This window comes from Glycine max, chromosome 2 (assembly GCF_000004515.6).
Source record: "Glycine max cultivar Williams 82 chromosome 2, Glycine_max_v4.0, whole genome shotgun sequence".
NCBI classification, from domain to species: Eukaryota; Viridiplantae; Streptophyta; class Magnoliopsida; order Fabales; family Fabaceae; genus Glycine; species Glycine max.
The window spans coordinates 22,629,396-22,640,774 of NC_016089.4; positions in this window are offsets into that span (position 1 = coordinate 22,629,396).

Consider the following 11,379-nt stretch of genomic DNA (forward strand, 5'->3'; position numbering starts at 1 on the left):
TCACGAAGTATTGGGAGCTTAGCGAGTGAAGCTCGCTTAGCTCAGCGGATGCTGCAACAAATCACGCTTGGCCCAGGAAAGCTTGGCTTAGCGCGCGGCTATCAACAAAAAATTTAGATCGAATTGAAGTTGGCTTAGCTCATCCTTGGCCAGCTTGGCGGACCAAATCAGCCTCAGATCCAAGGGTTGGGGGCTAAGCGCTTGAGACTCTCGACTTAGCGCATGACCAAAGATGCGCTTAGCACAAAGCTGCCGCTTAGCGAAAGGGCTATTTTTCATTAAATGTTTTATAAGTTATTTTCCAGTCCCTTCCTCAACAAATTGAAACCATTATATCTAACATTCAAAGATAGGCTGATATACTCCTATGTACAAATTATGCAGCAAGTTCCCAATGATCTAATGCATGAAAACAAAAATTACAGAAATTAAAACTGGGTTGCCTCCTAGGAAGCACTTCTTTAATGTCATTAGCTTGACGCTTTTACCTCACTGGGTGATCTTATGTTTTGGTTCTTACTTTCAGAACCTCTTGACCTCCTTCCATTACTTGTAAGCAGACATTGTTTTCTGGAGCAGGCTTGTCTTCAACAAACAAATCAAAATCATGAATGGCCGGGTAATGGAGCGGTCAACATGAATAGCCTTCCCAATATTACAGGGATGTCAGTATCTTCAGAGATATCCATTACCACAAAGTCTGCCGAGAAGATAAAATGTTTTACTCTGACCAACACATCTTCAATTACTCCATATGGCCGGGTAATGGAGCGGTCAACTAATTGTAAAGTCATTCGAGTGGGCATTATTTCCAACTCTCCCAATCTTTTGGACATGGAGAGTGGCATCAAATTGATACTGCCTCCCAGGTCAATAAGAGTTTTTCCCACATTGACTTCTCCAATTGAACAAGGAATAGTTACACTCCCAGGATCTTTATGCTTTGGTGGAAGGATCTTTTGGATCACAGCACTACAATTTCCTTCCACTATGATGTTTTCCTGATGAATATATTTATGCTTCCTTGTTAACATATCTTTCAAGAATTTAGAGTAGAGTGGCATCTGCTGCAAAGCTTCTCCGAAGGGCATGGTTATTTCCATTTTCCTGAAAATATCTAAAAATCTTGCCAGATGACGATCTTTTTCCTTCTTGGAAGGTACCACAAGATATGGTACTTCCACTCCTTCATCCACAACTTTTTCACTTCTACTCTTCTTTGCATTCTTATTATTTTTTTCTTCTTTTTCATTTTTTTCATTTTCTATTTCTTTTTCTACTTCTTTTTCTTTTTCTTTTTCTTGGTCCTTCAATTCTTTATTCTTTACCATTATTTGTTCCTCTTTTTCTTGATTACTTTCACCTCTCACCTCATTTTTCTTGCCATTAGTACCTTTCTTGTCAGCAGTTTTCTTCTTATGCACAACACAATCCTCATCCTCAGCCTCCATAAACCTTTTACTCCTTATCATCATAGCTTTACATTCCTCCTTGGGATTCTGTTCTGTATTTGCCACAAAATTGTTGGATGACTTGTCAGCTATCTACTTGGCCAGTTGTCCCACCTAGACCTCAAGGTTCTTCAGTGCTGACTCAGTGCTTTTATGATTTGACATTGTTACCTGCATAAACTGAGTCAAGGTCTCCTCCGACGTAGTAGTCCTCTGGAATAGGTTAGGTCCTTGTTGGATTGGCCTATTTGAAGGCCCACTCTGGTCTTTGTTGAACTGGTTGCCAGGGTGTGTCCTCCACTGTCCTTGTTAATTATAGGGACCCTGTTGGAAGCCTAAAAATCCTCCTTGAGTATACCCTTGTCGCTGTTGATTTCCCATATAATGAATTTCTTGAGTGTTTTCTTCAGTGGGAATACATTGGCCTGTTTCATGAGCCTCACCATAGATGGCACAACCTGTAACCTGCAAAACAAAAGAGTGCGTAGGTTGACCCATATACAACTTAGTTGGCAGCTTACCTAGTGTTTCTATTAAAATCCCAAGTTGCTTAGAAAGCAACTTGTTTTGTGCCAATAAAGCGTCATGTGATGATAGCTCTAACAAGCTTTTCTTCGTGGGTTGATGGGTTCTGTCATCGTAGAATGGCATGATCACTGGCTGACATGTTCTCAATTAGCTCAGTTGCTTCTTCCGGGGTCTTCAGTTTTATCTTTCCCACTGTAGAAGCATCTAACAGTTGCTTGGTTTGTGGTCCCCGCCCATCTATAAACATATTCAATTGGATTGGCTCAGAAAACCCATGAGTGGGAGTTCTTCTCAACAAGCCTTTGAACCTCTCCAATGCTTCACTTAGAGATTCATCAGGAAACTGATGAAATACAGAGATTGCAGCTTTCCCTTCCGCAGTCTTGGACTCTAGGAAGTATTTCTTTAGGAACTTTTCAACAACTTCTTCCTAGGTTTTCAGACTGTTACCTTTGAATGAGTGGAGCCACCTCTTGGCTTCTCCTGCCAATGAGAATGAGAAAAGGCTGAGCCTAATAGCTTCGTTTGGTACACCGACAATCTTATCAGTGTTGCATATTTCAATGAATGATGCCAAGTGTGCATAGAGGTCTTCATTAGGTAATCCTTGAAATAAGTTCCCCTGTATTAAATGAATTAAGAAATGTGTGTAGTTGATGTTGTTAGCTTGCACTTCAGGACATGCAATGCTGGTGAAAAATTATGGTGTTGAACTACTTGAGTAATCTTCAAGGGTAATCCTCTGGTCATGCTCTTCTGCCATGGTAATGACTTCAGGTAATTGAGTTTCGGATTCCCTTGATGATGGTGAATCAGGTGATAATAAGTCAGAGAAATGAGTCTCCTCCTCAAGTATGGATGCAACTGTTCTAACTTGCAGAAGTTTCCTTCTCCTCTTGGCCTTGTTCCTTCCTGATGTAGCTTCAATTTCTAAGTCCAGAGGAACTAAATTGCTTATGGGAGATCTATGCATATACAATACTAACAGAACAACGGTTATCCAGTTAAACAAGAAAAGAAACATAGGGATTAGAAACAAATATTCACAAAAACAATCAAAGAATAACAAATAAAGAACAGACACCTAAAAACGAGCTAACTTCCCAAATAAAAAGAAGATCCCCGGCAACGATGCCAAAAACTTGTTCGTTTCAGGCAAGTCCACCGGATCACACAAGTAGTATAAAACGGTAAGAACCGAGTATCAAACTCTCGGGGAACTTGTGTTATTTGGTAAGCTATTTTAGCAAATAGGTGTCTGGTGTGTAAAGATAAGTGTGAATATGAATAGGTGTGTAAACTATATGTGCAAAAAGGAAAATCATGCGAGAGAAATGATGTGTAAAAACAAGTAGAAAACACGTTGGCCTTCATAATAGGTGCCTGATGCTAAAAAGATATTCTCTATCTAACAATGCTCATGTGTTCCTATGGTGTCTCCTGAGATACTAAACCCCGATTCATCATGATAGTTTAGCCTAATCCTGATCAAGCATCGTCCGTAGATTCCTCTTGTTGGACTAAACTCAACCAGGACTGCATTAAGACACACATACACAACTAAATTATCGCACCCCGATTCCTCGTGATAGTATGACAACTTAGCCCTGTACTATCAAGGACTTTAGAATCAAACCAGTTTCCATTGTTGAATGACCCTAACAAAGCATGCATCTACGTAATCAAGGTAAAAGCATACTAGAGTGAAAAGAAGATAGCATAGACAACACACAAAACATCATTAAATAGTTAGAAATATATTTACATCAGGTACCTACAGGGAAGATCCAACAAAGGATTTAGCTTTCCATAACCAGGAAGCCTTCTTTACAACAAAGAGAAGAACAAGATGAAAGATTGCAAAAATACAAGTGGTGAGGATGTCTCCTTCACCTCTAGGATCTCACAATCACTAACAAACTCATCTCAAGCTCTTAAACCGGCTCCTGCTTCAAGCTCTAGTCTCTGCAGATCTTCACACAACAAAATCTCTCAAAACTCTCTAGAACTTGGAACTTTCTCTCTCTAGAATCTCTATACATGCAAAGCTCTGAATCCCAGCCCAAACTCCCTTCACAAAATCTGATTTCTGGCTTAAATAGGTTGCCTTGCTCGTGCTCATGCGCTTAGCACAATTATGGACCGCTTAGCGCACATTAGTGAATTTTGGCTTAGCACATGCCTTTCTCGCTTAGCGGATGGACTGAAGCGGTGTGCTTAGTGAGATGAAACAGTGCGCTTTGCGAACCTGTGCAACTCATCTTCTTCGAGAGTCTTCCTTGCACTTAGCCCATGAGTGTTGCGCTTAGCGGATGCTCGCTAAGCCAGTAGATTGGCGTAGCGAGAAGGTGAAAAACAACACTTTTCAAAGCTTGCCTAATTAACCTAAAATTGAGAGAAAATGATTATTAAACACACAAAATGGAAGTACTAAGTATTTATTACCTATACTTAACATAAAATACTTAAACACTACAAAATAACCATAAATTGGAAGAGTTTGATACTATTTACACAAGTTATATACACAAAAGTTAGTCATATTCACCGACTAACAACATGCATAGCTCATCCTTCTTCCAGATTCTTCCTCGCGCTTAGCCGAGGAATGTTGCGCTCAGCGGATGGCTCGCTAAGCCAGCAGATTGGCTTAGCGAGCATGCTAAAAGTTGTACTTCACAAACTTGCCTAATTAACCTGAAATTGAGAGAAAATGATTATTAAACACACAAAACAGAATTACTAAGTATTTATTACCTATCTTTAACTAAAAACACTTATAACACTACAAAATAACCATAAATTAGAGGAGTTTCATACAATTTACACAAGTCTTATACACAAAAATTAGTCGTATTCACCGACTAAAAACGTCGAACAGCTCAATTCGGCTAGCGAGAATCAAAATATCCATGAATGATAGTCCCCAGACCAAATTAGGGTCTGGCACCTTTCTCTATTGGGACATATAAGGAAGAAGTTAATTGTGATATAGTTCCCATGGAGGCAGGGCATATTCTCTTAGGAAGGTCATGAAAATTTGATAGGAAGATAATTTTCAATAGCCTAACTAATGAGATTATCGTCACCCATCTTGGCACTAAATTTGTGTTGCATCCTCAAACACCTTCACATATCGCTAAGGATAAACTTACAATGAAGGACAAGAGGGATGAGGAAAAGTTAGAAAAAAAAAAGGATAGTAAGGCCTTAGCTCCAAAGGTCAAGGAGAAGGAGAAAGAGGGAATGTGTTCCTCTAAGAAAGTTGTAAGGAAGGAGAGTCATTTTGCAACAAAATGAGATATTAAGAAAGCTTTTCTTCTCAAGCAATCTTTCTACCTTCTCCTCTCAAGGGAGACTTCCCTTAGCACTGCCACAATTCCCCCACTTGAGACCATTCCCCTAAAAGTCCAAGAACTCTTACAGGAATTTGGTGATGTATTTCCCAAAAAGATACCCCCTGGGTTACCTCTTCTTAGGGGAATAGAATACCAAATACACTTAGTCCGAGGAACAAGCCTTCCTAATAGGCTAGCTTATAGGACTAATCCTTAAGAGACAAGGGAGATTGAATCCCAAGTTAAGGAATTGCTGGAGAAGGGCTAGGTCCAAGAAAGCCTAAGTCCTTGTGTTGTGCCTGTGTTGTTGGTGCCCAAGTCCCAGTGGAGAATGTGTATAGATTGTACGGTCATCAACAACATAATTGTGAAGTATAGGCACCTCATTCCTAGGCTTGATGAGTTTCATGGTGCAAATATATTTTCCAAAATTGATATTAAAAGTGGTTATCACCAAATAAGGATGAGAGAAGGTGATGTGGAAAACTGCTTTCAAGACCAAGTTTGGGTTGCATGAGTGGCTAGTGATGCCTTTTGGGCTCACAATGCACCAAGCACCTTCATGAGGCTAATGAATCATGTCCTAAGGGAGTTCATAGGTAGGTTTGCAGTTGCTTATTTCAATGACATCTTAGTCTATAGTAGGGACCTAGATGACCACTTAGGACATCTAAGGAAAGTTCTTTTGGTTCTTAGGAAACACACTCTCTTTGCTAATATAGATAAATGCACCTTTTGTGTCGATAGTGTAGTCTTCTTAGGTTTTTTGATTAGCAAAAATGGGGTCCATGTGGACCCTGAGAAAATCAAGGCCATCCAAGAGTGGCCTACCCCTAAAAGTGTAGGAGATATTAAGAGCTTCCATGGGTTGGCAAGTCTTTATAGAAGGTTTGTTCCTAATTTCTCTACACTTGCTATGCCACACAAGGAGTTGGTGAAGAAGAATGTGGCATTCACATGGGGTGAGAGACAAGAGCAAGCCTTTGCTTTGCTCAAAGAAAAACTCACCAAGGCACCCGTTTTAGCTATCCCTATCTTTTCTAAAACTCTTAAGCTTGAGTGTGATTCCTCTAGTGTAGGTGTGGGAGCTGTGTTGTTGTAGGGTGGAAACCCTATTGCTTACTTTAGTGAGAAACTTCATGGTGCCACTCTCAACTACTCCATATATGATAAGGAGCTTTATGCCTTAGTTAGAGCCCTCCAAACTTGGGAAAATTACCTTATTTCCAAGGAGTTTGTTATTCATAGTGATCATGAATCACTTAAGTACATTAGAGGGCAATGCAAGTTAAACAAGAGGCATGCAAAATGGGTAGAGTTCTTAGAGCAATTTCCATATGTTATCAAATACAAAAAGGGAAAGACCAATGTGGTTGCAGATGCTCTTTCTAGGAGACACACATTGCTTTCTTATCTTGGAGCTCAAATTTTAGGATTTGATAACATAAGGGAATTGTATATTTTAGATGAGTACTTCTCTCCCATTTATGCTAGCTGTGGGCATAAGGCCTAAGTTGGATTCTACATTGCTAAGGGGTATTTGTAACATCCTGGAAATTTCTACCCGGAGTTTACGGAAACGATGTATTTTGAATGATTATATATATATATAAGTATTGTTCCGTGTATATGTATAGATATGTTCTTGGTAGAAATAGGAATAGTGGGGGCAAGATATGCGGGTTGGACTAATTAAGGGAGAGAAATCCATAACTGGGAGGTTATGGGTTAATTCCTAATTAATTAGTTAAAAATCATCGTTTTGCGTGCGACTTAAAATTTAACGAAACCAACCTCTGAACCACGCTCGGGGTTTTATTCTGAGCGTTTTGATGTATATATTGCTTGCTTTCGAAAACTGGCCCCGGCGGACGCAGAGAAACGCGAGAAACTGGAATCAGAGAAACGGCACGCAAACCGAGGCAGGATTTTAGCGTTTCAAAGGTCAGATTTTTCTCACTTTTGTGACTGAGTATGGGTCACAGTCAAAAAGAGAAAGTGGGCCCTTTTTGCTCCAATCAAATAGGGACATGTGGCAGAGCTTGAATAAAATAATAGAAAAAGAGGAAAACCTTTTATTTAAGACCAAAAAGCTTTTCTCTCTCCTCACTCAGCAAAACAGAAATTTCAGACAGCCCTCTCTCTCCCTCACGTTGCCATTCTCTTCTATTTCATTCTCCATTGAAGCTCCACACAAAGCTTCAACCTTTGGTGCCCATTTCTGCTCCAAATCGCGAAAGGAGGGCATTTTCGGGATCGTGAAGTGCGTGGCTACGAGTGGGACTTCGAAAATTCAGGTTTGGGTGGACTTCTTTCTCCTTTGATTTTCGTGGGTATGGGGTTTGGGGAGATATGATGGGTAGTCTTGCTAGGTTTCTGCTGTGTGATGATTATTTGTGAAGACATTTGCTGAAAACTTGTTGAAATTGCCATGTTTGAATGAGTTAAACATACCCATTCTGTTTTAGGGTTTTGTGATGATGTTTGTGATGTTGTATGCTGAAAAACTGCTCATGGAAAACTGTTAGAGATGAAATGTAGAGTTAACCTAGGGTTGGAAAGTGAGAATGTGATGTTATGAGTGGAAAAAGAGTGAGACTTTGAGGGTTGGAAGGCTAAGTCTGAATTCTGTGGTAAATGGAGGTTAAAGTGAGTTAATACTAGCTTGAAATTTCATTTAGGACTTATGAGAAAGCTTGGACTGTGCTAGAGAGAAAAATAAATGACCAAAGTGAACAAAGAGCCATTTCAAGGGCAAATTTGGATGTTGAAGAGTCAAATTTTGATTCGGTGAGATTTTAGGTGTAAATCCAGTTTGAACAAGTCTAAATGGATGTTATGGACTGGTGTGAGGTGAGAGTTTGCTTCAAATTTACCTCATTCTAAATTTCACTTTTCAAACCTAGAAAACCCATTGAATTGAGGGGTTTTGGACACCTAGATTTTGTGTTGCTGTGGTTTGAAGCTTGGCTTTGGTTTAGACATGTTTGATACCTGATTTGGGACTTGTAGGATTTGATTTGAGCAAGATTGGATGAGGGGAAGTGTGATTTTCGAAATCTGCACTTATGCAGAATTTTGCTGTCAAAATAACTGGTTGTGGAAAGAGCAGTGCAGAGTGAGTTCTGGATGTTTGCTTGTAGATCCCAACGGTCAAAATGTAGGCTTATGCACTATAGACTTCCAGTAAAATTTTGGAGTCGATCCAACGGTTAACGAATTGGATCGAAGGAATTGTTACTGTGGTCTTTAAGTGAGAAAAGTTGTGATTTTGGTTGATGTGTTGAGCAGAGTTTTTTGCCTTTGCTCTGTTTTGCTTGGCTGTGATAGCTTGTGCTGTTTGAATATTGTTTTGCTTGGATGTTGTGGAAGCTTGAGAGGATTGATGGGGACCCGGTGTTGAGAGAAACGAGGATATGGGCTACGTGGGAGTACGTGAGCTCAGTTGGAGGTGGGCAACAGGGGATGGTGGGTTTATGCGCGCATTGTGGATGTGGAAAACTTGTTGTGCACCATCGCCCGACCGCCACCTAGTACCACATGTGATGGGTACCCCATAATCCTACAAGCTTGAGATGAGGAAGTGTTGAAGGGTGAAACTTCCTGCTTTTATTGTTGACCACAGAGTGGTACCTGGAGATATGTCGCGGGGGTCAGGAGACCTTGGGGACGTCAGGTGGGGTGCTATTGCCCAAAACCAAGCTTGACCAATCCCGACCCAACCCGGGCATAGTCGGTTAGTGAGAACCTGTGATGTACCTAAGCAGGCGAGCTCCTGGCAGTCAACAGATAAAAGGAACAAAGACCACAAAGCAAGGAGGCTTGTGGTGGCTGGCCAGCTGTGAAACTTGATTGATATGTGAGATATGGTCTCTGGTAATCGATTACCAAGGGTGGGTAATCGATTACAAGGCTTAAAAATGAAGACAGGAGGCTAAGATGGTCTCTAGTAATCGATTACCAGGGGATGTAATCGATTACCAGGCTTGAAAACGAAGTCAGGAAGCTAAGGGAGCCTCTGGTAATCGATTACCAGCCTATGTAATCGATTACACAGAGGGATGGGTCACTAGTAATCGATTACCAGGTATGTGTAATCGATTACACAGTGCATTTTTGCATAGTTCATGTCCTGAGGCTGTGTAATTCGAGTTTAGCCTCTGGTAATCGATTACCAAGGCTGTGTAATCGATTACCAGAGATGGAAAGCCTTAAAATACCCCTTTTACTTGCATGTAGTGGTTATGAGACGAATTGTGTGTAGCGCAGTTAGATTCTTGTGAAAGAGTCTACCCCTTTCTCTCTTTCTTGTAGATCGTGATGGCGGCGCAGCTAATCCGTGATCGAGTAGAGATGGAGTGCCTAGAGGGAGCTTGGGAGACCCTCGAAGGCAACACGAGGTGCCAATTTCGGGGCACCATTCGATTCACGGCTACTTCTTTGGTGCATCCAGATGAACCTGCACGGACGCTTCAGCGCACGGTGGAGTGGATACTACCCACGCCTACACCATATCGTCTAGTGGAGCCCGTCCAAGTGATCGAGGTAACGTCATCCGAGGAAGACCCTGAGGAGGACCTGGAGGAGCTACCTCCTGAGCCTGCTGTGGATGCCCTTGACTTTCTAGAGGGTGATGAGGATCCACTTCTTGAGGTGGATTCTCCCGAGGAAGTCATGTCGGCATCTGAGGCAGACTCTACGGAGGATAGTGGCCCGAGGGAGATGGCGATCAGCGGAGGCTCTTCATCCTAGTGGACAGCTCTATGGATTAGTTTTGTATATTTTGAGGGTGGGTGTATCTAGGACTAACTGTTAGGTTTACTTTTTTGTTTTTGTATGGGTAGACCTGATGTATAGGAATTTGATGATTGTATACATGTGGCTGAAGCCACCACTATGGACACCTTTGCTCTGGATGACACTATATATTTTGTAAAACTCCCATATTTTGGACAGCTTTAAATGATGAATGCATTTATAATCGATCTTGTTATTTGAAAAGAAAGCATTAGCAACTTTATTTGTAAAAGAGTTTATCGACCGTATTTTATTCTTTTATTTTCATGTGACGACCTAAAGTAATGGCTGGTACATTCTTCCTTTTGAAACAGCAAAATAATTTAGAGAATTATGAGCGGTAAGAAAGAAATGACTCTGAATAGAGTTGTGAACTGGCCATTCAGGACTTTATAGTGAGGATTTTCCTTCTAAACCTAGTTATGGTGAAAAGAGAAAGAAATGAAAAAGAAAAAGAAGAAAAAAAAATTTACCATGGTTTTTGTTATTTAAATTATTTCTATTAAACCAGTCATTAATTTAGGGACGCCACAGTATTTGTTCAAGGAGGGAAGACTTTGTATACCCCAATGATCCATTAGAAAGTTGTTGGTCAAAGAGAGCTATGAGGGTGGGCAAATGGGGCATTTTGGAATTGATAAGACTCTTGTCTTCCTCAAGAAAAAATTCTTTTGGTCCCATATGAAAAAGATGTCCATAGGTATTGCAATAGGTGTGTGGCTTGTTTACAAGCCAAGTCTAGGGTGATGCTTCATGGGCTATACACACCTTACCCATTCCATATGCATCCTGGGTAGATATTAGTATGGACTTTGTCCTTGGGCTTCCTAGTACCCAGAGGGGTGTAGACTCCATCTTTGTGGTGGTGGATAGGTTTAGCAAGATGGCACATTTCATACCATGCCACAAGGTAGATTATGCTAGTCACGTCTTAAGACTCTTCTTTAGAGAAGTTGTGAGGCTTCATGGTTTGCTTAAGACTATTGTGTCTAACAGAGATGCTAAGTTCCTTAGCCATTTTTGGAAAACTTTATGGGCTAAGCTAGGAACTAAGCTCCTTTTCTCCACCAGTTGTCACCCATAGACTAATGGGTAGAGAAAGGTATTGAATAGATCTCTATCCACATTGTTAAGGGCTCCCCTAAAAGGCAATCACAAGTCTTAGGATGAGTACCTTCCTCATGTGGAGTTTTCCTATAATAAAAAGGTTCATTGAACTACTAGGCAGTCACCTTTTGAGGTTGTCTATGGGTTCAATCCTCTCA